We start from the raw sequence: 26,583 nt of genomic DNA on the forward strand, positions 1-26,583 counted from the left end.
AGTGCTTATCTCAGAAAATATCCTAAGCAAATCGGTGTTAAATCCCAAATGAGGTTATTTGCCGATATTACAGGGCTGCTGAGAATCCCAGGACCCTGGGGAAGGTTGGAACTCTTTGCTCTGCAGCGGAAGAATATTGCAGCAAGTGGTGGGCCGACCGCTCTCCCGGCCCGCCCTGTTCCTACGGGGTTTCCGCCTCCCCGAAGCAGAGGCAGCTGGGGCGCTGGACAGGACCGAGAGGCGGAAATCTGGGGTGCCCAGGGCTCTGGGCTCCCCCGGCTTCCCCGCCGGTTAGTGGGGCCAAAATCGCCAATCCCGCGGCGCTCCGTGTCGGAGAGGCAGGCAAGTCTATACGCTGCACTGGAGGGGACTCGGGTTATTCCGCCTGTTCCCACCGCTACCTAACTTGAAGATGAAGAGCCTCCTGGCGTTTCGCCGGAGCATTTAACAGCCTGCAGACCTTGACTGTGTGAAATTACTGCTTCGGAAAATGTCGGCCACCCAACATGTCCTGGAAGGTCCCGTTTAGCGTATATCGTGCAGGGTGAAAAGAAATTGTGTGCTCTGCACATATCTCTGGGGTAGCCACCTCCATTCTTGTCATGTTGCCTCTGGTCTTTTCTCATTCTCTCTTTAATACAATGCTTATAATATTTTAACAAGCGTGAGAAATGGCAGATAAAATCACTGTAAACTTTTGCAAATATAGGTAATATTCCTTGAAACGCAAGAATTTAAATGGATACTTCCGTGGCAGGTACAGCTCCATGCGGCTTTGGAATTACATAGCTTTTGGTTCTGGTCTTTTTTTTTTTTTTTTCCCCTAAAGGGTTTTTGAATTGTAACTGCTTATATATAATGAATGTTGATTTATTGAAACTGAGCAATATAATCCTTGCTGCTTAAATAGGCTCCATGATTCGTAAAGCTCCAGAGGTTTTCCAAATGTAGCCCTAACCCAGACTCGTTAATAAAAACAAAGAGAATAGTATATTGTCATCTAACTTTAAAATATAGTCCCACTCATACCGCAAGATAGCACGAATACGCAAGAAAATATTTTAGCAGGACAGCCTAAAGTATGATAACTAGAAAAAATGACTCAACTTTCTATATTTGTGTATTATATTCAACTTAGTTGGTTCTAAATACCATTTTTTTCTTAAAACAATTATTTTTTAGAAAATTATCAAGCTGGAAATTGTGACAAAAACTTATACCCAGATGACAAAGTGTACTTGGCCCTCCATCCAGGGATTTCGCTCCCAATCCATCCCTTTATAATGTTCAAATCCAGATTTGAAATAATGCCAGGCATTCTCTGAGAATGGAGGTCAGAGGTCCTTGTTGGCTCATCCAAAACCTACTAAAAATCTCCTGGGATCCAGGAAACGGAAGAAAATACTTAATTAGAAATATGGCCAACAGTTAAGTCTCACTTGAGTCTTTACGGTGAATCAGTCAACCATGGGGGAAGTCACTCAACAATTAACACCTAATTGTTGAGTGATTTCCTTAGGTTTAGCACTACTGTTACATGCTGTGGAGGATTTCCAGAGTATCTTAACAGGAAATAATCAAGGACTAAAGCTCTAGTTTTAGGTCACAGTTGCTCAAGGGGTTTTAAGGTAAGAAAGCTCCTTAATCTAAAATTCAGCAAAAATCCAGACCCACATACCCTGCAAGTCTAAAATGTATTTCAAATAAATGCTGTGTTTACTACATTTTCAAGTGCTTACTCAATAACATTAATAAGTAAAAAATGAGATAAAGACCCAAACAAAACAGACACTTGAACTTTGCATATCAACACAGAGCATACTGTTAAACTTTTTTACTTACCCAAGATCTAAAATTAGATGGCCGTCTTTAAGTTAACTACAAACTGCTTCTTTGCTAAACTGGAATGTAGGAGGCTATTTATACTGCAAATATACCAAACCTGGGCTTCTATCCCTTTGTGAGCCACAATTGTAAATCCATCTAGCAATTTTAAGTCAATGTTCAGAGGAATCAAGGAATTAGTATGGATTTGTCAGTATAACATGAAAAAACAGTAACAAAACATTAAAAGAGTATGCTTTATGTTGGGTGATGTCACCCTATAGAAAGGACCAAGTATTCTCATGATTCAACAACAACTACATTGTGTGCCTTCTTGCCAATCTAACATTAGTTTAAGGCCTCAGTTGATTTTTAAGTAACAGCTATGCATTTAAAGGAATGTCTTGGTAAGCTATTGATACACAAAAGTTTGTTAAGGTGTGTTTGGATCTTTTGGACTTGTCTGGCTCAGGTGGTACAGCATCTGCCTACAACGCAGGGGAGTCGGGTTTGATCCCTGGGTCAGTAGGATCCCTCGGAGAAGGGAATGGCTGCCCACTCCATTATTCTTGCCTGGAGAAGTCCATGGACAGAGGAGCCTGGCAGGCTATCCAAGGGGTCACAAAGAATCAGGCATAACTGGATAACTTTCACTTTGGATCTTTAATTCATTTATTACTTATTAATATCGTGTATTATTTAGTAAACACACAAGATAATACATCCATCTATAATTTAAGTGTTTAGAAAGAATTGCCTTGAGCTGGACAGGAACACCTTGAGCTGGACAGGAACAGTGCGTCTTTATTATTTGGTTACTGGAGGAAATTAAGAGGCTAGATTCTGCTTGAATGGCGACAGTGTCCACTGAAGCACTTTGGACAGTGGCACTCACTGCCGCATTCTTCACAATAACTTTTTTTTCCTTTGCTGCTCAGCTTGTGGGATCTTAGTTCCCTGACCATAGATTGAACCTGGGCCTTTGGCACTGAAATTACTAAGTCCTAACCACAGGACCAGGAGTTGGTGAAGGACAGGGAGGCCTGGCGTGCTGCGATTCATGGGGTGGCAAAGAGTCAGACACGGCTGAGCGACTGAACTGAACTGAACCACAGGACCACCAGGGAATTGCCCTCCACAATGACTTTTAAAACCGTGTATGTGAAGATAGGTAAAGATATTAATAGAGTTGAAAAATGGAAAAAATTGAGGAGGACCATGGAATGGGGTGTTGAACAAGGACAAGTTTATATTCATTAATCCAGGTTATTAAATTCTATTGTGTAATCAAGATATGGAGGTTTTTCTAGCTCTACCCTTATAAAAACTGAAATAAAGATACATTGTTGTACTTCAAATCAATACATCTTAAACCATGATATGGGTAAAAATCAATAGGAAGAGCTATCTGAAATGCAGATTACGTGGACTCCACACTCCCAACCCAGATCCAGTAGATCTAATCTGAGGCCAGCTTTTTGTTTTGGAAAATTCTAAACCTAAAGAAAAGTTGCAAGAAAATGCAACAAATGCCAAATGTTTGTCACACCAATTAACAGTTCACTACATCTGTTTTCTCTCCTATTCATCCATGACGTTTTCTTAACTTCTGAAAGTCACAGACATAGTAGTGACTCTTCAGTCCTAATGCTTCAGCACTACATCCTAAAAACAATGATACTCTTTTCATAAAAGCACAAAAGTGGGACTTCCCTGGTGGTCCAGTGGTTAAGACTCCATGCTCCCAATGCAGGGGGTCACAGGTTTGATCCCCCATCCGGGAACTAGATCCCACATGCCACAACGGTATGGCCAGAAAAATAACAAAACACCAAAGTAACAATATTTAAAAAAAAAAAGCATAAAAGTATCATTATACTCCCAAATTTACTGTTGATGTGACAATAACTATAAAACTATCTATATTCAACATTTCTCAAATGTCCCAGTAATTTACTTTGTGACCTTAAAAACAAATATCTAGGATTTTCTCATCAGAAATTCTATTACATATATATGTGTATACATTGTATGTGTGTGTAGTGTGTGCTTGTGTGTCTTATGACCTCATAAATCTGGTTTGGCTGTTTTTCATGTCTGTCATAATACTGACATTTTTGAAGATTCCAGGCCAGTTTGTTTTGTTTCTTAGTTTTAGAATGTCCCTCACTTTTAATTTATCTGATCATTTCCTTATTAAAGATTTGTCTTCAATATTTTTGGCAAGAATATTACATGTAGGTGGCAAAGCATCTTCCCCAATCCTTCAGGTTAGGCGGTGTTAGAATCACCCATTACCCCTGTGTGATTTTGATCATAGTTAGTCTAAAAACAAAACAGTTTCCCAGGTGACTCAGTGGTGAAGAATCTGCCTGCCAAGCAGGAGATGTGGTTTTGATCCCTGAGTCAGGAAGATCCCCAGGGGGAGGAAATGGCAGCCTACTCCAGTATTCTTTCCCGGGAAAAACCCCATGACAGAGGAGCCGGGCAGGCTCAGTCCATGGGGTTGCAAGAGTTGGACACAACTTAGCAACTAAACAATGATAGACAACACTTTGACAGAAACCTGCTTTTAAAAACTTTTGAAAATTTATGTTTTATTTGAAGAAATGAAACTTGGTCAGAGTTCTGTATTATCAGCTCAAATCCTTTATTTAAACTGCTAAAAGCATTCAGTTCAGTTCAGTTCAGTCACTCAGTTGTGTCCAACTCTGACCCCATGGTCTGTAGCATGCCAGGCTTCCCTGTCCATCACCATCTCCCAGAGCTTGCTCAAACTCATGTCCATTAAGTCGGTGATACCATCCAACCATCTTGTCCTGTGTCGTCCCCTTCTCCTCCTGCCTCAGTCTTTCCTAGCATCAGGGTCTTTTCAAATGAGTCAGTTCTTTGCATCAGGTGGCCAAAGTATTGGAGTTTCAGCTTCAGCATCAGTCCTTCCAATGAATATTCAGGACTGATTTCCTTTAGGATGGACTGGTTGAATCTCCTTGCATTCCAAGGGACTCTCAAGAGTCTTTTCCAACACCACATTTCAAAAGCATCAATTCTTTGACACTCAGCTTTCTTTATGGTCCAACTCTCATATTCGTATATGACTACTGGAAAAACCATAGCTTTGACTAGACAGACCTTTGTTGGCAAAGTAATGTCTCTGCTCTTTGATATGCTGTCTAGGTCGGTCATAGATTTTCTTCCAAGGAGCAAGCGTCTTTTAATTTCATGACTGCCATAACCATCTTGATTTTAGAATCTAAGAAAATAAAGTCTGTCACTGTTTCCATTGTTTCCAGTCTATTTGCCACGAAGTGATAGGACTGGATGCCCTGATCTTAGTTTTCTGAATGTTAAGTTTAAACCAAGTTTTTCACTCTCCTCTTTCACTTTCATCAAGAGGCTCTTTAATTCTTCACTTTCTGCCATAAGGGTGGTGTCATCTGCATATCTGAGGTTATTGATGTTTCTCCCGGCTGAAAGCATTAACAACAAATAAACAACTAGTATGGTATGTGACATAGTGCTGGGTCCTTGCAGACACCAAGAAAATTAAATGGGGCACAATTCTTGCTTTGGATCCAATTGAGAAAGTGAAAGAGCACATACAAACAACTTAAGAGAACAATTTTCAATCAGGTGATTAAAGATTACAAAACTTTATAATACTTGGTGAGAAAACATACTCTTATGTTGTTGGGAGTTTAGTGTAATATTTTTGAGGCTATTTTAGCAGTATGAAGAATTAGATTGCATACGTCCTTTGACCCAGCAATTCCAGTTAAGAGTTTTAGGCTGGGCATGTAATAGCACCAGAACCCAAAACTCTGTCCCTCTTGCCCACCTGTCGTCTCCTTCCCCACCCCCACTCTCCTCAGTGCACATTCCTTTCCTCATTATTTTGAGACAACTTAAATGCCTGCCAAAATGAGATTGGTTAATAAGTTATATGCCATGCACATTAGTTAGTCTCTTCTGGGAAGAGAGAATAGACACGCTTTCCTTATTTCTTCCACTTACTACAAGTCAAACCCCTGCATGTTATATATACAGCAAACCCAAGAACACTGAGAGGTAGAGAAACTAGGAACTTGGAGATGGATTTGGTGGTAAGTTCCCTGGGTTTTCCTCTTGCATCATATGTCCCCAGTTGGAAATGAAGAAGTCAGCAACCCAGAAAAGCTAACAGGCAACAGATCAAAAACAAGGTCCAGCAAAAGTCTGCTCCTTCTAGCCAGAAGCTGAAGAAAAGGGGCATCCTGGGAAGACAGAAAAGCTTCAGACAATAATCTATTCCAGCCAAACACCAAAGAAGAAACTAAACTGTGGTCCTACTCACAGCCACACCAGCAGAGGCCAAGGGGGAAGCCTATGCTTCCACCCCCACAAGACTCATGGGGCACCTTGGTATTCCCACCACCACTACTGTGGTGTCACAGAGACCTCAGGGAAGCCTGCACTTCCATACCCAGCAGGCATTAACCAAGGCACTGTTTTCTCCTCATTGAGGTGGTAGCAATTCAGAATATGAGGATGCTCGCCATCTCACAGTGGCAACAAGGTCACTTGTCACTGTGCTGGTGGAGAGCACCTGGGAGCTGGAATTCCCAGTCCTGCCCAAGAGTAACAAGGGGCACCGCCCTCAGCTGTCCCCTGAGGCTATTGGGGAACTGGACTTTCATCTCCTGGCAATAGAGGTGGTGCCAGAGCAGTGTCAGAGAAAGCCAGCTAAAACAAAAGATTTAAATAAGATCTAATAACCATGTGAAAAAATGCTCATTATCGCTGATCACTAGCGAAATGCAATCAAAAGCACAAGGAGATGGCACTTCACAGCCGTTAGAATAGCCATGATTTAAAAAAAACAGCAACAGCACAGAAAATAACAAGTGCTGGCAAGGGTTGGGAGAAACTGAAACCCTTGTACATTGCTGCTTATGGTGGCTCTTCAAAAAGTAAACTCAGTGAGAATTCCCTGGCAGTCCTAAAATCAAATTGTCAGCAGAGCTGTCTGTCTCTGGTCCTTCTGGAGGTCTTAGGGAAAAATCTGTTTTTTCCTTTCCCACCTTCTAGAGGCTGCCCATATTCCTTGGCTCCTGGCCACATCCCTTTGCTTCCATTATTGTCACATCTGCTCTAACTCTTGACCTTCTTCCTTTCCTCATATAAGGACTTGTGGTTCCAGTGGGTCCACCTGGATAATCCAGAATAATCCCTCCACCTTGGGACCTTTAATTTAATCACACCTGAACAGTCTCTTTTGCTATGTAAGATAACATAGTCACAGGTTTGGGGGATTAGGATGTAGACATATTTGGGGAACATTTTTCTGCCTGCCACAATGACCAATCAGCTTTGTTGAATAGTGTATAAAGTAAGAACCAAGAGGAGACAGTAAAGACATTATTAGAATAAAGTTGAAAAGTTTCTAAGAAGTTGTGAGTTTTAGTCCAAAAATGGCAAAATGATTTTTTTTTTTTTTTGCTTCTTTTATTCTTAGGTTAAACAAACCAAGGACCAATGACACAAAGTGTTTGTTTGTTTTTCGCTGCTGGCAGTAATTCCTTACACATATAGTAAGCACTTAAGTATTTTTGAATGAATGAGTGAATAAGAATAAATAGTAGAACTACAGAGATCAAGGAATATTATCAATTTCCTATAGTGATTTGTAATGTTAATATGCTGTTTAAATTACTCTTTAAAATTTCTTTTAAAGATTAAAACTACTCCTGCTATTCATATTCAAAAAGGATACATCCTGATGTCTGTCCCCTTTAGCTTATATGACCATTTCTGTCCTCTGGATTTGTAGGCCTGCATTTATTTACTAAAATGATGATTTACATAAAGGTGCTTTTTAAAAAAAGATTTGTTTTTATTTCTTTGCACCAGGTCTTAGTTGCTGCAAGCTGCAGTACGTAGGATCTTTAGTTGCACCTGTGAGATCTAGGTCCCTGACCAGGGATCTAATCCAGGCCCCCTGCATTAAAAGCATGGAGTCTTAGCCACCAGACAGACCACCAGGTAAGTCATTACATAAGAGTGCTTTTAATAAGCTGTTTTAAACTATCTGGACTGTAAAACAAACTCAGTTCTACTTGCAATCTTTTATCTTACTTTTTTGTTGCACCAACAATAATTTTTAAACAATAAAGGACATTTGAAAAAGAAAATTTCTCCTAACCCTACTACATTAAGGATCAAAGCTCAGCGTTTTCCTCTTGTTCACTGCTCCATCCAATATCACCACGGCTTTGGAGCTGTTACTTCTGCTGATGCTGTTTGTGAATTTTGTATGGTGAATTTGCCCACATTTAAAAGTGGGCCTAGAGCATGGGCTGGATAGTGGTGCTCCTTAGGTCCAATCCGTGCATCTGGAGCTGGGGTGCAGTAGACCTCGAAGTGAAGTGGCAGTTTAAAGACTTCATTTCCTTGGAATAAATCCAGCCATTCTTCAACTGTTCAGGCTTCATGATTTTTACCATACTTGAGTACCATATGAGTTATTTACCTAATTTTTTTTATAAGTCAATTTACATTTACTTTTCTTGAGTTAAATCACAGGTTTAATTTGTTGTATTTTCTAATACTGATTAAAATAATTACCTGTGGGGACTTGCCTGGTGATCCAGTGGTTAAGACTCGTACTCCCAATGCAGGGGGTCCCCAGGTTCAATCCCTGGTCAGGGAACTAGATCCCACATGCCGCAGCTAAGACCTGATGTGGCCAAATGAATATTAAATAAAATAATTACTAAAAAATAAAAATAAATACTGTGAATCAATATAGTTCATCTGAACTTTTCTGTTTGGGATACACTGTTTCAGATGGATTGTAGACCTATGAAATCTATAGCCATTAGCCAGACCATGGCAGAGGGAAATTAGATCATGGTTTCCAGTTTTGAATTCTGAATGAAAGGCCAGCTAAAATTGATGACTAGCCAGATAAATATTAATCATCAGTTGTTTCTGATGAAAGATTTTTAAAATTATATTAATAAGACTTAAAAAGTGGGGGGACAACTTTGCCATCTTCCTGACTCCCATAGAGAGGCTGAGGTGATGCATAACTAGCTGGTGTTCCCTGACCTAGTTACACTAACTGTTTGGGAAGGCCTTTGAGTCTGAAAAGAGAAGGTGGTCAAGGCATAGTGCCCTTTGCTTGTTGCTGCTACTACTGCTGCTAAGTCGCTTTAGTTGTGTCCAACTCTGTGTGACCCCAAAGACGGCAGCCTACCAGGCTCCGCCATCCGTGGGACTCTCCAGGAAAGAGTACTGGAGTGGGGTGCCATTGCCTTCTCCACCTTTGCTTGCTAGAAGCTTCTATTTTTCTTTTCCTTCAAAATCCTTTGGAAAGGTAAATTTTTATACTTACAGATGATCCCAAGAAAAGAAATTATATAGGCTGTAGTGTCATTGAATAAGCTTTGGAAGAGGGGGTACAGTCAACCTATTATGTTAAATACTTGAAATTTTCAGAGTATTAGGCTGACCATCATCCTCTTCATTAAGAAGGCAAGAACTAGAAGTATGTACAATCTGGTGATATCATGAATAAGCAGACCAGAGCATCAGAGGAAAAGTCTTACTTAATTGTAATTTATAAGGCTCTGTCTCTTGTTACATTCAGTAAGAAATACCCAAAATTGTCCTGATATGTCCACTGCTACTTGTTTTTCCTGAGCTGATCATTCACGTTTAAACACCCTTCTTTTGCAAAGCAAACACTTTGCAGTGTTTCTTTAATCTACAGAATATGTTTGCAGTAGAAAATAGAATTCGTTCACTTAAATTGTTGTTGAACTTTAATAGCCTTCATTTAATATGACCTATCTTTCTCTATAACCTGATGTCTCTTCAGTTCAGTTGTTGAAAAAACCCAGACCCTGTGTTTAGCTGTCTTTCTGTTCACTGTACAAGTTTGGGGGGAAAAAAAAAAATGATTCTAATAGATTTAACTCTAAATACACCTCAAAACTGCTCTAGGGACTTCCCTGGTGGTCTAGTGGTTAATAATCCATCTACAGATGCAGGGAACATGAGTTAATCCCTGGTCTGGGAAAATCCCACATGCTGTGGAGCAGCTAAGCCCATGGGCCCCAACTACTGAAGCTGGCTTGCCTAGAGCCCGTGCTCCACTATAATTGCCACGGCAATGAGAAGCCAGTGCACCACAGCTAGCGAGTGAACCCCATTCGCCACGAGAGAAAAGCCCTTGCACAGCAACGAAGATCCAGCGCAGCCCAAAATAAAGAAATTAAAAACAACAACAAAAATCTGCTTGGACTGAACTTCCTGTCCGGCCCAAGAAGGGGAAAAGCAGAAACTCTCGGGCCTTCAGTGGAATGCTTCCTGTTTTTCTTGCTTTGATTCAGGATTAGCTGCTCAACCTGTTAGACTCACTGAAAGGAAAATCTATCAAATGAACTAAAAAATGAGATGCTGAAGTTAAAAAGTAGAGTCAGGGAGTGTATTCTTATATAAGTTTAGATTAATCTGCCCAAAGGTATTTGATAAGATAGAGGGATACTTGTAGACAGTAGGAATCACTGAGGGATAGACTCTCAACAAAGTACAGATTGAGGAGTAATTACTACATTTTCCTTGTTGTCCTTCAGTCGCTCAGTCGTGTCCAACTCTTTGCAACCCCATGGACTGCAGCACACCAGGCTTCTGTCCTTCACCATCTCCCGGATCTTGCTCAAACTCGTGTTCATTGAGTTGGTGATGCCAACCAATCATCTTATCCTCTGTCATCCCCTTCTCCTCCTGCCTTCAATCTTTCCTAACATCAAGGTCTTTTCCAATGAATAAGTTCTTCACATCAGGTGGCCAAAATATTAGAGCTTCAGCATCAGTCCTTTTAATGAATCAGTTCAGTTCAGTCGCTCAGTCATGTCTGACTCTTTCCAATGAATATTCAGGACTGATTTCCTTTAGGATTGACTGGTTTGATCTCCTTGCAGTCCAAGGAACTCTCAAGAGTCTTCTCCAACACCACAGTTCAAAAGCATCAATTCCTCAATGCTCAGCTTTCTTTATGGTCCAACTCTCACATCCATACATGACTACTGGAAAAAACATAGCTTTGACTAAACAGACTTTTGTCGGTAAAGTAATATCTCCTCTTTTTAATATGCTGTCTAGGTTGGTCATAGCTTTTCTTCCAAGGAGAAAGCATCTTTTAATTTCATGGCTGCAGTCACCAATTTGAGTTGCCTTCCTTCTATGACCCTGATTCCTAAAGGCAAAAAAAAAAAAAAAAAAAAAAAATGTGGAGGAATTGAAAGGTACAGAGATTAGAGAGATTAAATAATTTACTTCAAAATGCTTGCATTTGAATGCATTCCTTGAGGGAATAGTGATAAGTTCCCCTGGGTGATCCATTAGGCTAACTAGTGGGAACTGAGGTTTCAGTTCAGGCAACTGCTAAATAGTTTGTGGATCTAGGTAGATTGTTAGACTCCTAAGGGTATCAGTGGCCCCACCTTTCCTCCACCCCACCCTCCTCCTTCAAATGGGGACCTTTGTCCCTATATTATTTAAGTCTTGATTTTTGGTTAAAGTTAGAATGCTGGTAGTTAACCTCTGCCATCTCTTGAAAGCTCATTAAAATAATGGTAAAAATCTTGTTGAAAAGACTTAAACACTCAAGAAAATGGGAAAAGAGACAACAGCCCACTAAACTTAAATTGGAAAACAAATGGGAAAATCATGAGCAAATTAGCAGATGGGAGAAAGTTTAGTCCTAAATTCAGAGTGGTTCCCCACTCTGAAGTTGATAAGCAACTTCAATTATATTGCAGAGCAATCAAAAGACTAAGAAATTGGTAGGGCCATGTTCTTATGGGGATGTGAGATTAAAACATGAACACTGGTTGAAAGTCTGTTGAAAAACAGAAAGTGCCAGAGCAAAGAGGAGCAAGCACATTCTACCCTCAGTCACCTCCAGGCTCTGCTGAATTCCAGGAGCCCAGAATAAGTGCCAGTGTGGCCAAACCCAGGTTTGTGTGCCTGAACCTGAAGGTTCATGTTTGGCCTGACTGTGTGAGGTCAAACAAACTGAAAACTCAGGGTGTGGAGCAGAGGAAGGGCCAAGCAAGCAGTTCAGGCAGTGGCTCATGCTTAAAAGACCCCAGACACCAGCTTTCTTTGCTGACCCTGGATTAGAACTCTGCGGTTACAGAGAAAACTCAGGAATAAAAACAGAGAAAGTGACACTTTAGGCTGAAATCACTGGCAACCCCACAAGAAGTAAATGAGGAAAAGTAAACCCAGGGATCAGAAAAGCCAACAGACCAGTTAATTAAACCTTAAGAGTGATTGTTAAATTGAAGTTTCCTAGAAAAATGGGAATTCCCAGAAAGTAAAGTGGTCTGAGGAAGACTCAGGTGTGACCGAAAGCAATCGCCCAGGGTCTCAAGCCCAGGGGCATAAAGAAGAGTGGCAACAGTGTCTCCAGAAGCTCAGAAGTTTACAGGATTTATGCTCCAGTATCCATTAGGTCAAGGAGCAAGCCCCAGCCAGTCCTGTCTTGATGAAGAGGTCCCTTCGCAGGATCCTGGGATACAGATGGTTGGACAGTGTCTCCTCGGGTCCTCCCTCTGTACATGTGACCAGCCTCTCACCTCCTGAATACCAGTCCCAGGTCTGTGCCAAGCATACTCCCTTTGGAGAGCTGCTGTGCCCTCCCCGCCGCCCCCCTGTATATGGTCTACATGGAGCATCCTCAGGTACCCGGATGGGAGCACTGGAACAGGAGTCCTCCAAGGTCGACTACATTCCTGTCCCCTGCTGTTTTTTGCATCCCCCCAGCCTCCAGCTACAGTCAACCTCCTCTGACTCTGATTCAGATCCTGAACTTAAAAGGACATTAGAAACTGGATCCCAATTCTATCTGAAAGATGACAAAATACTGCAGTTCTATACACTCAATGACTTTTTCCTTTCCCAGCTGAAGATAATGGGAATAAATGTGAAGTTAAATGAGAAAAAAAGAAAAATAAGTCCTTCCCTACTCCATGTAGTTAGGCAACTTTTTCTCCTTTACTCTGGCTAGTCTGGAAGTTTACTCTTCAAAAAAAGTAGGTCTCTGGATCTAGGGCCCGCCTGAAGGTGTACTTGAAATCGGGTGGTCAGCGTAGAGGACTGTGGGCGTGTGGGTAAACAGAGCCCCCGCCTTCTTCTCCAGCTTCCCCCTCTCTCTGCTCCAGTGTCCTCTCCTTTTGCTCTTCCCCTTCCTTCTTTACCACAAATGTGGGAGAAGAGCCAAAATTCCTTTCTCACTTAGCAAGTTCACAAGTATTTATATCTTTTAGAAAACAAAAAGACAATTACTTTATCACCAGACCAGTAACTTACTAAAATGACAAGCATCAAGCAGTCAAACTTTAGATGATGAATGTGATGAGGAAAAATCATAAATTTTTCTATGGCAAGACAATCGAATGAAGACATTAAAAAAAAAAAAATGCCTGATTTGTGATGGGCATTTCCCAATGTGCATCACCTGCATGATACATTAACCAGACCTCCTCAAAGCAGGACAATGTCATCAACCTTTGAGAAAAATGGACTCTTTCTTTAGACACCAGCATTGTAATTTTAAGATTAATATTCTTTTTAATCCCCAAAAGGGGTCACGTTGATCAAAGGCTCACTCTGTACACATATAACTAAACACCTCTGATGAACTTGATGTACAATGCTGAACTGTCAATGTGTTCCATAAATTCTTTGTCTCAAGATTGTATAAAAATACATCTCTAACTCTAGGCCAGTGCAACAGTTCTTGGAGCTTCTGCAAACTTGTGTCCTGGGATATAGTCCTCTTCTTGGCTTGATTGTGACTAGATTGTCCATCCGCAAAAGTAATTTATACGAGATACAACAATCTCTGAGCTAAAATATTTCCAACTTACTACATAATTTTTCAGCTCCTAACTGCCTAAAGGTTCACCAATCCACTTGTCCTCTGCTCTCAGGGGAGTAAATTTGACAACTTATTTTTGTTCATAATATTTTATCTTTAGTGATTTCAGTGTTGCAAAATCTCTTTGAGGGTTTTTCAGTGTAAAGATTTTTGCAGATATCACTTTGACTGGCACGTCTTTATCCTTGGTGTAACAACCACTTTCCTCATTTATGTCACTAAGTTCACCTTCACAAAATTACCCTGGCTGCATGTCTAGATGCAGTGGTATAAACATCTTAATCATTTCCAATTTCACCTTTCATTTTTTTGGCTGCACTTTCATCTCTCTTAAACAATTCTCTCTTTCCGCCATTCACTTTTGTAATAGGTCAGGTGGATTTTATCACTGGAAGACAAAACAGCAACTTCATACTGAATAACAGATTCATGGTGACTAGTCTTCTACAGACTTTGAAAGAATGGATGTGATTGGCTCCAGATCTTGATGCACATCTTTTATTTCCCTAGTGCTTTGAGGATGGTGAAGTTTGTACTATGTCATTGCAGGTAATGTCCTGTGGTAACTGAAGTTTGCGTGGTGCTGTTGGGGGCAGGTCTTAATTTAGACCACTGTGACTGAAATCTGTGGATATCAGAACTGTGCAAAATGAGGACCACCTGTAGTTATTTCCTAGTGAGAAAGTGATCAAATATATTTCTGGCAGAAAATATCATCAATGTAGAGGTTCTACATTACTCGTTTTGTAGTCTTTGGAACCAACTTACTCAAGTCAAAGGTGAAACGCTGATGCATAGCAAAGGTAAGAATATATTTAAAAGAAATGAAGTACTTGGAGACAAGTTTGAACCAAACCTTCCCGTTAACAAGCAGGCCAGTTGAATGTTCCACTGAGACTTTTCTGTTCTCTATTAGTTCCTCCCTTCTCCTTCTCCCTCTTTTTAGTCATTAAAACACTTCTAATCAGAGATTTTTAAAGTTTAACCTTCAGAATTACCCAGGGCTTGGTAAAACACAGATTGCTGGAAATTTGCATGTTCTCACAAGCTCCCAGGTAATGTTGATGGTCCGAGAACCGCACTTTGAGAACCACTGCTTTTCATGATAGACTCAAGAATGGAATGAAAACCTCTTCAATTAAGTGGATAATTCACAAACTTTTTGTCTAGTAAAACCTTATGATCAATTAATAAAACACGAGCAACCTTTCAGGCCATAATTTAAGTCTCTTAAGCTAAATCCACAATTCTGCAGATGCCACTTTTTTCAGTATGAATTCAGTTTGTCTTATTGTACACATGTATGCGTGCTCAGCCGCTTCAGTCATGTCCGACCCTGTGACACCCCGTGGACTGTAGCCCACCAGACTCCCGTCCTTAGGATTCTCCAGGCAAGAATACTGGAGTGGGTTGCCATACCCTTTCTCAGGGAATCTTCCCACCTAGGGACTGAACCCACATCTCATATGTCTCCTTCGTTGGCAGGTGGTTCTTTACCACTAAGGCCACCTGGGAACCTCTCGTAGTACACAAAAACAAATATTTAAAAATCTTCAGAATACTATCTAGTTATTCTGAACGTTTGCAAAAATATTTGTGACGAAAGTTAAAATCTAAAGACAAAAACTACAATTTATTTTGCTGTGTAACAGAAAGAAGTGTTTATGTTCTTAATGGCTTGATTTTTGAATCAAGTAAGTTTTGAAACATAGTTTGAATGCTCACAGAAGTCAGAATGAAGTCTGTGGTGTAGTACTGTACTAATGCTAATTTCTTATCTGTGATAATTGTGATATGATTATGCAAGATGTGTACATTAGGGGAAGCTGGGTGAACAGTGGTGTCAAGAACTATCTGTGTTATTTTATAATTCTTCTGTAAGCCTAAAATTATGTCACAATTTTAAAAGTTTAAAGAAATGCATAGGAAGAGCACTCTGGTATATGTATACTTATACATCAAAAAGTTTTCATCTGTGGGAAATTACTTGGGTTCCTCCTTTGTCTCTACAGAATAGTTCAATTGCCATGTTCTTTCTATTTCTCAGTCTTGGGATAATTTCAGAGATAGTCTAAATGGATTTTATTTGGATACCAAATGAAATTTGGTGGAGGTATATAAAATGTCTATGGATGAGGTTTTTTTTTAAATTGGTAACGTTTCACTCTTACCCTCTTCTATAAGTTTTTATTTTTATAATTTTGAATAAGCAACATATTTACAAGATTTAAAGTTTAAAAGGTATGAAAGTGTATGCAGTGACGAGCCATCCTATTACTCTTGTCTTCAGTTCAGTTCAGTTGCTCAGTCGTGTCCGACTCTTTGCAACCCCATGAATCTCAGCACGCCAGGCCTCCCTGTCCATCACAAACTCCCAGAGTTTACTCAAACTCATGCCCATCGAGTTGGTGATGCCATCCAGCCACCTCATCCTCTGTTGTCCCCTTCTCCTCCTGCCCCCAATCCCTCCCAGCATCAGGGTCTTTTCCAGTGAGTCAACTCTTTGCATGAGGTGGCCAAAGTATTGGAGTTTCAGCTTCAGCATCAGTCCTTCCAATGAACACCCAGGACTGATATCCTTCAGGATGGACTGGTTGGATCTCCTTGCAGTCCAAGGGACCCTCAAGAGTCTTCTCCAACACCATAGTTCAAAAGCATTAATTTTTCGGTGCTCAGCACTCTTGTCTTACTGCTAGCTAATTTTCTCCCCAGATTCAACCAATATTATTATTATTCTGTATCCTTTAGATATATTTGTTAACACATAAGTAAGAAAATGCATGTCTATTTTATAGAAAATGATAGCTTCATTTACTTTTCTGAATCTTTTGTTTTTTTTAACATATTTTGGAGATACGGAGTCCATATATGTGCATAACAGCCTTCTTGATCCTTTCTGGGGTCTGCATTGTATCTCATTATATGAATGTAAGCAGTTTATCTCACTGATCCCCTTGGTGGACATTTAGATACTTCCCATCATTTGCTATTACACACAATGCTGCCGTGAACAGCTTTGCCCCATCATTATTTGCACATGTGCAGTTATATCTGTATTAAGTGTAGTTCAAGGATCATATATGTGACCTTATAATCTGGAAGAGCATTATTATATGAATTTTTTGATAGGCAGTTATACACATGGTACAAAATGCAAAAGAACAAAAGTAGATGGTAATTCATATTCCTCTCCCCAGAGGTAACCTCTGCTACTTGCTTCTTGGGTATGGGCAGTATTTCTGGCCACTTTAACCCAGGTTTTTCACAATCTTTAACCAATGGGTTGGTCCTTCCTTCCTGCCTTCTCCTTTTCTCTTTCTCCTCCTCTTCTCCTTTTTCTTCTTTGAAATTTATATTTTAACATCACCCTTGACTAATCTAAGATGGCAGAATCAGTGAAGGCATTACTATATATATGTGGAGGCTTAAAACAAAACTTTTTTTACAATCTACCCAGTGAAGTGTATCTAGCTATTATTAACAGGCAGAATGTTCCAAACCTGGAAATAAACTATTTTTTAGAAGTCTTTTTTCAAATAATCATCGTGTCACCTTTCTATGTGTGCTGTTTCCATGTTTCCTAAAGAGAGGCTCACAATCATGAGAGCATGCTCATGTTAACAACTCTTCACTGAGTTCCCAAGGAGGGGAGGAATGCTGCCTCTTACCATCGTTTTCAACATTGAAGTGCTGACCAAAAAAAGGACAGCTTTTACGAGACTCTGGAGCAATTCTGGAAAAAAGACAGCATATAAATCAGGCCCATTCACTCCTGGACTCCCTTTCTTGTTGGCAAATGCTGACCTGAGCGAGATAAGGGAGTCAATCTTGGTTACTCTGGGGAGCAACAAAGATGGTCGGGGTGAAAATGATATCCTGTGAGTGCCCAAACCTCCTGAATATGGGGTTAAGTTGTAGAAATGATATATGAGAAGGTGGCCCAAAGAGCCTGGACAGTTGATAAAAATAATGGCAAAAGTGACTGAAAATTAAAAATGGATATTTTATAAGAGCCATAGAGAGGTAACAGTGGAAAATATAATTCTTTTAGCAGTGAGGAACCTGGGTGCAATCATGAAGTACTCAAAAGCACCCCAAGGATCAGTATAAATATTGACATACTTGGGAAAGGAAGAGAGGGCACACACAGAGGTGTGACAATTTTTGCTCCCATGTCAGAATTTAATTTAGGAAAAGAACTTCCACCTGCTTCATGTTGACAATAAATGATATACCCAGACATCAATTTTCCTTTCCTAAACAAGTCTCCTCTGTTATATATATTTTTTAAAATTATTAACCTTAATATAACTTGGATATGCACATATGCGCTCACACAACGATACAGTCATCAAAGTTTAAATAACAATACTTTAAGCTTTCAAACTCCAGCTCTTAAAACAACTTTATCAAGTATATCATCATTTGATGTTTGTGTATATAATGGCTCATCAGGTAAAGAATCTGCCTGCAATGCAGGAGAGGAGATGCAGTTTCGATCCCTGGGTTGGGAAGATCACCTGGAGAAAGAAATGGCAATCCACTCCAGTATTCTTGCCTGGGAAATCCCAGGGACAGAGGGGCCTGATGGGCTATAGTCCATGGAGTTTCAGAGAGTTGGACATGACTGAGCGACAGGCATGCACATGCTCTTTTATCTTGAGTATTCTGAAGAAAAAAGTGTTCATGCATAAATGAGAATACATGTATAAAACCATGCATAGGTATTATGTAGGAACTATGCATTTCATTGTTTATTTATCTCTGTGTTGGGAGACCATTCTCCATGGGTTTCTCAGGATTCTCCACATCCTAAGAGCAGAAGCAATGATTTCCTTTGTTCTGGACTATCTTTCAAAGATGTCTGTACAGTGAACAACCAGGAAATAGAAATTGTTTCTCCCTCCAGAGCAAAGGGTGTGTTTTATTTATTGCCCATCATGATAATGTCCCCCTCCAGTATAAAGGTTAGATGGTCTTACTACTCACTGTGAAATATTTGTGTTCTTTAAACTCAGGTTTCCTCTCTTGTCCATGCAGCCCACTATATGGGCAATGCAGGTACATCCTGACCGTCTTTGTGTCACTCGTGGACACTGGCACATAGGGGACTGATAAAGTGCTGGGTTGCTGGGAAGAATACTGACTCTGACCCAGGCATCTTATATTTTCTCCCAACGTCCATGAAACAGGAAGACTAGCTTGTTGGCTGAAATTAGAGTAAAATCTTAGATTCTTCGCAGTTCTTGGTTCTCTGAATTTTAACATTTTTTAATGTTCCCAGGGAGATATTGACTCTTAATTATTTCAATAAACTATTAGTTTAAGTTTCCAAAGACAATTTATAATTTTAGACAAATATATTAAGTGGGCATTAAAGTCCAATGTTGATTTTAAATTTTTATCGGAGAGCTATCATAAGTTATCAGGTTATACATAAAAGTAGTGGAGGAACTCCACAATAAATTACCGTACTGTCTAAGCTTTTTGAGACCAGTTTCTCATACCAGTCACTCAAATAAAAACTCAATCCAATTGTATGCCTATGTACATGTTTATATATTTTAAGCAATAATAATTTATAGGGCAAATGTTTAGAATTTTGAAACTTTAATTTAGCATTTTGTAAAATGTTGAATTTCTCACATGAAATAAAATGCTATGTTTGCATTTTTATTTCTCACATAGCAAAACCAGGAGAAGAAATACAGCTATCTTCCACATCCAGAATATATGAAATAAATTATTAAAGTATTTGAATAATATTACATAAGTCTGGCTTATAGTTTACTGTTTATTTACTTTTATTCATGTATTTTAAAAGTAACATGAAAACCAAAAATCTTGGTTAAAAGGATTTTTCAAAGTCTTTTCAGTTGGAAGCTGTGTCTTTGTAATTCGTCATCTTACAAATGAAAGGGGTCTCCTGTATTTGTTTAATCTTTTCTTTCCCTTTTTGTAACTACTCACTGTTGGCCTGTGGTCACTCTGCTGTGTTTTACATTATAAATTCTATCTCTGTTTTTTACAGTATAAATAAGAGAGACAACAGGTCATTCAATGAAAGTTAAATTTTCCTTTTTCTTATCTAAAAATGTTTTGAGAATATTTATAGTAGAAAATGATAGTTTAAATTTGTATTAATAATTTAGTTATCTTTGTACATTTATATGTTTTAAATTTTATTTTCATTAGAGTTTTAACTCTCATTTAAATTTAAAATTTTCCACTTGGAAGTCGCCTTTTCCTAGAAAAAAGACCATTTAAGTTTCAATTTTCTGAAGACTGATGTTAACCTACTTGATGCCTTTCTATAAACTCTAGAGTGTAATTTTATTGCCAGGCACTTGCAGACAGAGTGACAACCCAGCATTTAGCTTTCATCACAGCTTAGAGAATTTCCCATCAGGCTTAATGTTTCACTTTTTTTGGAGAATCTTTATGATCCTTTCCCTTAGACTCATAAGTCTTAGTGATCTTTTGTCACCAATTACAGGAGGCCCATTGAATTTGAGAAATTTAACTCGACTTTCTTTTCTAATTTCTTCCATGCTTGAATCGTCCTATATAATGTAAAGACTTCTACCGAGGGAGGCTCTTGTCCTCTGTCTTTTGTGATATATCTACACTGGTCCTCCAGGACAGAAATCTTTTGCTGCTTTGGAAAGGCTATGGTGCCTTTCAGAGTCCTACATCTTCCTGGGTACATAAGAAATTTCACATAGGAAAAAAATCCACAGCATATAACAAAAGGAATTGGGGAACTCAGGCAAACTGAAATGATACAGCAGCCCTCTAAGAACAATGAAAAGAAAGGATGGAAATACATTCATTAAAAAGAAAAAGCACTTTCTTCAAGTGCCCTTGAGTAGCCCATGAGGCTCCTCTGTCCGTAGGATTTTCCCTGATAGAATACTGGAGTGAGTTACCATTTCTTCCTCCAGGGGATCTTCCCCATCCAGGATCGAACCTGCATTGCAGGCAGATAGGTTCTTTACCAGTGAGCCACTATGGACTTCCCATAAAGACCTTCACTTCTGCATTTATCCTCTGGGGGGCAGCAGTTCCCCATATAGGAGGAAAGAAACCAGGGGGAAGGTGAGGGCCACTTGTGCTCTTCAATTTGTTTCTCATTTTTCCTGGCCACGAGGGAAAACTTGCTTCTTGCTGGGGCTGAACTCTCACAAAGAATCCTCACTCACCTGAATAAGATTTAAGCTGAATCACCTTTCAAATTTAGAAACACTTAGTCAGAAAGTAAAGACTACTGTGAGTCAGCTACTCAGATGAGTCTCCACCTCTTTTATGGATCTACCTTTTGTAGTATCCCTGCAGTTAACAGGAACAATAAATACCATACTTACTGAATTTTCTTACCAGCTACAGTTTCTCAGCAGTGTATCATTACTCAAAGTTATTCATATATTTATCACAGTTGTGAATGAATTTATGAAAATCAAATCTATGGGCATAAAAAGTGGTCATGATATATATTGAGTAAAAAATAGAGATTATGTGTTATATTTACAAGACAATTTCCTTTTTGGAATACCCATACCTTCAGGTAGTTGGAGAAAATATTTCTGAAAAGTCATAACCAAAATTTCAACAGTAGTTTCCTTTGGCTGATGAGATTGAAAGCAGTCAAAGTGTTAGTCACTTAGTCATGTCTGACTCTTTGCCACCCCATGGACTGTAGCCTGCCAGGCTCCTCTGTCCATGGAATTCTCCAGGCAAGAATACTGGAGTGGGTTGCCATTGCCTTTTCCAGGGAATCTCCCCGACCCAGGGATCAAAACTGGGTCTCCTGCATTGCAGGTAGATTCTTTATCATCTGAGCTACTAGAGGAAGTCTGATGAGATGACAGGAGTTTTTATTTCTTGCTTTACTTTATTCTGTATTTTCTACATTTTCCACACTAAACATTAAAGTATGTACTATAAAATAGTATATAAAAAGAAAGAATACAGATGTCAGGAACCTTAGAGAAAAATTAATAGTGGATTTCAACATTTAAATGAATATTTGCATGTGAATAGCTTCCATCTTAAGTCCTACATTTTCCTGTCTTATGTTCTGGTTTTTATTGATTAATATTTACCTAGAACTAGCACATAGAACTAGCGTAAAGTTGTTTAGGGCTTCCCTGATGGCTCAATGGTTAGAAAATCTGCCTACAATTCAGGAGACACAGGAGACAATCCCTGGGTCAGGAAGATTCCCTGGAGAAGGAAATGTCTACTCACTCCAGTATTCATGCCTGAAAAATCCCATGAACAGAGGAGCCTGGTGAGCTATAGTTTATGGGGTTGCAAAGAATTGGATATGACACATCACACAACAAAAGTTGTTTTGAGGTGAATAAGATTTTGGAATGAGGGTAGTAAATGTTCAAAACAGAGATGAAACACGGGAGAGAGTTGTCTGCTCATTATTAGTCTTTCAGGGCAACTGAGCAAATGTCATTGCCTATCTCTTTCTCCTCTTGGTCCATAGGCTCTAGATTGCCTCATTACAGAATTTTAGAATCTCGGAGGACAGTGAGCCATCCATGTCGTTCTGTCCTGCCCACCTACCCAGCTCAGAGACCCTCCCCAGAATACCTCTAACGTCTGTCCTCTTCTTCAGCACCTCTGGAAATGTGGAGTTCAGTACTTTAGCCTGAAATACTCTTTCCTTTGGTCTGCCTGGGGCACTTCTATGCATCATTCAGTATTCAAATCAGGTGCGCAGTTTCTGTGAGGCCCAGTCACTGGTCTTCTAAGTGTGGATTCTGAGGTCAGAAAGACGGTTCAATCCTGCCTCTCCTCTTAACACTTGCTATGTGATCTTAGCCAGCTTATCTCACCTCTCTGAGGTTTTCTTACTTGTAAAATGGGGTTCACAGATGTGATAATGTGTATGGGCTCTTCAGATGGTGTTCAGAACATAGCAAGCAAGTAATAAATGGTAACTGCTACCATTAACATCAGTGGTTTCAACCCTGACCTGCAGATTAAAATCACTTGCAAAGCTTTTAAAACATGATTTAATAGGTCTGGGATGATGCTTTAACAGAGTATGTATTTTCCAAAAGTTGCCCAAGCCTGCCAGGTGGGGAACTGTTACACCAGCAGTTCTAAAATTCTGTTACCTGAACCGGAAGCACCAGCGTCTCCTGGGAACCTGTTAGAAACTCAAATTCCAGGGCCCCACCTCACACCCACCCTGAAAGAAACTCTGGAAATGGGCCCCAGCAATTCAGGTTTTAACAAGCCTTCCAGGAGATTCTGATACATGCTAACGTTTATGAACCACTGTGAGAATCACAGTATGAGGAATTTATCTTAGAAATCAGACTTTACACCATTGTGGGAGGGGCTAGGGAAGTAAGATCCAGGGAAAAGGCAAGAACTGTTTGTCTTGTTCAGTGTGTATGTATTTTTAGGGCTTAATGCTGTGCCATACACAAGTTCAGTTTACTTCAGTTCAGGAAATGTTGAGTGAACACTAAATTTCTTTATGGCAGTGCGCCTGGGTCCTGGCAGTACAATGCTGTATGAGGCATCTCAGGTTGTTTACAGCCTCTCAGACTCAACTCTTCCTGCTCTCACTGCCCCTTAAGCATACCTCTCCCTACTGCTGTAATCTTAATGCTGATCTATATACACTTTTTTAAAGTTATAATTTACATTTATTTGATAATTATGGGTGTGATAAAAATTGTATACTTTTCATATGTTTATTGGCCTTTAAAATTTTTATTTATTTTAATTGGAGGCTAATTACTTTACAATATTTGGTGGTTTTTTTCATACATCGACATGAATCACCCACGCATGTACATGTTTCCCCCCATCCTGAATCCGCCTCCCACCTCCTTCCTCACCCTATCCCTCTGGGTTGTCGCAGAGAACCAGCTTTGAGTGCCCTGCTTCATGCATCAAACCTGCACTGGTCATCTATTTTACATATGGTAACCATATATACACTTTTATATGTCTATGTCCACCACTAAACTGATCTTCTTAGGGCAGGAACAGACTTTACTCATTTCCTAGGAGATGCTTAAAGGCAGCTGTATTCTTGGGCCTGGCTCTGTGTTCCAAAGCCATGGGTTGTGTTCCCTTAGTGAAAAACGATAGGAGGGAAAAGCCTGGTGTATGAGTCAAAGTTTGATCAGGGAAGCAGAACCACTATGAAGATTACAATACAAAGAATTTACCTTAGAAACCAGACTTTACACCATGGTGGGAGGGGCTAGGGAAGTAAGATCCAGGGAAAAGGAGTTGAAAGGTTACACATCAGCCCTCCTCAGGGACTGGTACTTTAAAGAAAAAAAAAACAAACTAATATTGGAACATAGTTGATAAGCAACGTTGTGTTAATTTCAAGTGTATAGCAAAGTGATTCAATTATACAAATATATGTATTTATTCTTTTAAAAATTCTCGTCCCACTTTGATTGTTACAGAATATTGAGCAGAGTTCCTTGTTCTATACGAGGCATTGGTGCTTTTAGAAACCAGAACTTTTAGGGAAATCTGGACAAACACATCTGGCTGCCAGAGGGACGGTGAAGGAGAGTTGGTGAAGACATCTGCAGAAGGTTGTGGTCCTGGTGGGCCTCATGTGGCTGGAGGTCCACATGGCTGGTATTGGGGTTGGGGGGGGGGGGTTGTCACATTCAAAGCAGGGAGGGTAAGACCAGCAGGTGCGAGCAGCATCTCTGCGTCTTATCCCACGACTTTTCGGGAGTAGCAGCACTGCTTCATTTCATTTTCTCAATCACAAATGAATTTCTCCTCTGAACAACTTTAGCCTAGAGCCACATAGCAAAAGGTTGTTTTTTTTTTTTTATTTTTAATAATTCCTAGTTAGCCCAGTTGACACAGTACTAAGTCACCCAGCTGGTAAATATCACTCACCTAAAAAGCTTATATTTATATTCTCTGCAGGAGCTACTGTTTCATCCATTTTTAAATAGCCATGATAAAAGAGTGTTATTTCCAGACACAATAGAGTACCATCTCCAAATGTCATGTAGAGAAGATAAAAGGCAGGAGAGCTGTTATAACAAAGGTCTGTTGCTAGATTCAGGTTTCTAGATTAGTAGTAGAAATAGAACTTAAGGTTATTTTCAGGGAATGATTTCTTTATGTTCTTTTTGATATAAGGAGTCATGTAATTGCAGGTTCTCACATGTTTCCTACAGGCTTAGTCCATAAAACTAAGCTATCTAATGCTACTTCCCCATTTATATGACAGGTCCCACACTGACTATTTCAATCTAAATTCCCACTTGGTAGCACAGGGATCTAGACTCAATATCTCTTAATAACCTATAATGAAAAAAAATCTAAAAAAGAATATATCTACCTATCTATCTATCTATATATATACATATAAACATAGGTATACTCCCATATGGGCTTCCCAGCTGGTGCTAGTGGTAAAGAACCTGCCTGCCAATGCAGATGTAAGAAATGTGGGTTCAATCCCTGGGTCGGGAAGATCCCCTGGAGGAGGGCATGGCAACCCAATCCAGTATTCTTGCCTGGAGAATTCCATGGACAGAGGAGACTGGCAGTGTACAATCACAGGGTTGCAAAGAGTCAGACATGACTGAAGTGACTTTGCACTCATACACGCATGTACACATTAATCATTTGCTGTACAGTTGAAAGTAACACAACATTTTAGGTCAACTATATTTAGATAAAACTTTTTTTAAAGAACCATCTCACTTGGCCTTCATTTTATCTCTCCAGTTTGGTCCTTCCACCTCTTCAACATCTTCCCATCATATTAGCGAGGTTCACTGCTCCACAAAGATGCTGCTTGGATTAAATATCTGTTCCCTATGCTTTTGTCTTGGTTTCCCAAAGGGATTGTAAGCTCTTCAAGGGAAAGCATTCATGTCTTTTAGAATTTATTTCTCTTCTTTTTGCTTTGAGGCTCCCATAAGCTGAATGTGAAGTGAAATGAAGTGAAAGTCGCTCAGTCGTGTCCAATTCTTTGCAGCACCATGGACTTCTCCATGGAATTTTCCAGGCCAGAATACTGGAGTGGGTAGCCTATCCCTTCTCCAGCAGTTCTTCCTGACCCAGCAATCGAACTGGGGTCTCCTGCATTACAGGCGGATTCTTTATCAACTGAGCTATCAGGGAAGCATATAGGCTGAATATGTGAACCCAAGTCGACTAAAGATGAGTAGAAGCACCAATTACCACACACATGCTCTGAGCACTCAGGACACCTCAAACATGTGATGAGCTGCTAAGTATTTAAACTAAGACTGACAATAAAGAAGACATGTCCACTTCTGTCATCTTATTGATGGCATCTTCATCGTACTCTATAATTCTTTAAAATGATTGCACAGGTTTCTTTTTGCTGACTGCCTCTTCAGTCTGGATAGTACAACGGAGGGGAATGTTTTCAATAAAAACTCAACATTTAAAATATAACAAAAAATATTTCTTTTTCTCAGGACTGACTGTGGTAAATAGCTAATGCCTGTGCTTGACTGCATTCTAATTTACCATGAGCAGGACTCAGAATAGCATCAGATACAATGAAATATTTCATAAGGACTTTGGAGTGAAATCATAACCATCTCAGAGTGAGAAATGATTTTGATGTGTTTTTTGTAATGACAATATCAATAATCCTGTAAAGCCCCATCATACTGTGATAACACAGTATGATGAAGTTCAAAGGTCTGAGTTTGAATGCCAGCTCTGTCACATATTAACTTTGTGACTCTGGGCAGGGCTCTGTGAGCTACAGCTTCCTCATTGTAAAGGAAAGGTGATCACGGAGACCTTTCTGTGAGTGGTGGTGA

General features: G+C 39.7%; 2 long non-coding RNA genes across 2 annotated transcripts; one reads left to right on the plus strand and one right to left on the minus strand.

Annotated features, from left to right (window-relative positions):
* The first annotated feature begins 3 nt into the window (after positions 1-3).
* Positions 4-16,145, plus strand: LOC139034742 (uncharacterized). Its single transcript, XR_011487259.1, has 3 exons — positions 4-342; positions 7,714-7,845; positions 14,127-16,145. It is a non-coding gene; the product is annotated as an uncharacterized lncRNA (long non-coding RNA).
* An 8,006-nt stretch (positions 16,146-24,151) lies between these two features.
* LOC139034741 (uncharacterized) lies at positions 24,152-26,421 on the minus strand. The gene is made up of 2 exons (XR_011487256.1): positions 24,665-26,421; positions 24,152-24,558 (listed from the first exon to the last, which is right to left on the minus strand). It is a non-coding gene; the product is annotated as an uncharacterized lncRNA (long non-coding RNA).
* Positions 26,422-26,583: the final 162 nt, after the last annotated feature.

Source organism: Odocoileus virginianus, chromosome 4 (genome assembly GCF_023699985.2).
Source record: "Odocoileus virginianus isolate 20LAN1187 ecotype Illinois chromosome 4, Ovbor_1.2, whole genome shotgun sequence".
Taxonomy (NCBI): domain Eukaryota; kingdom Metazoa; phylum Chordata; class Mammalia; order Artiodactyla; family Cervidae; genus Odocoileus; species Odocoileus virginianus.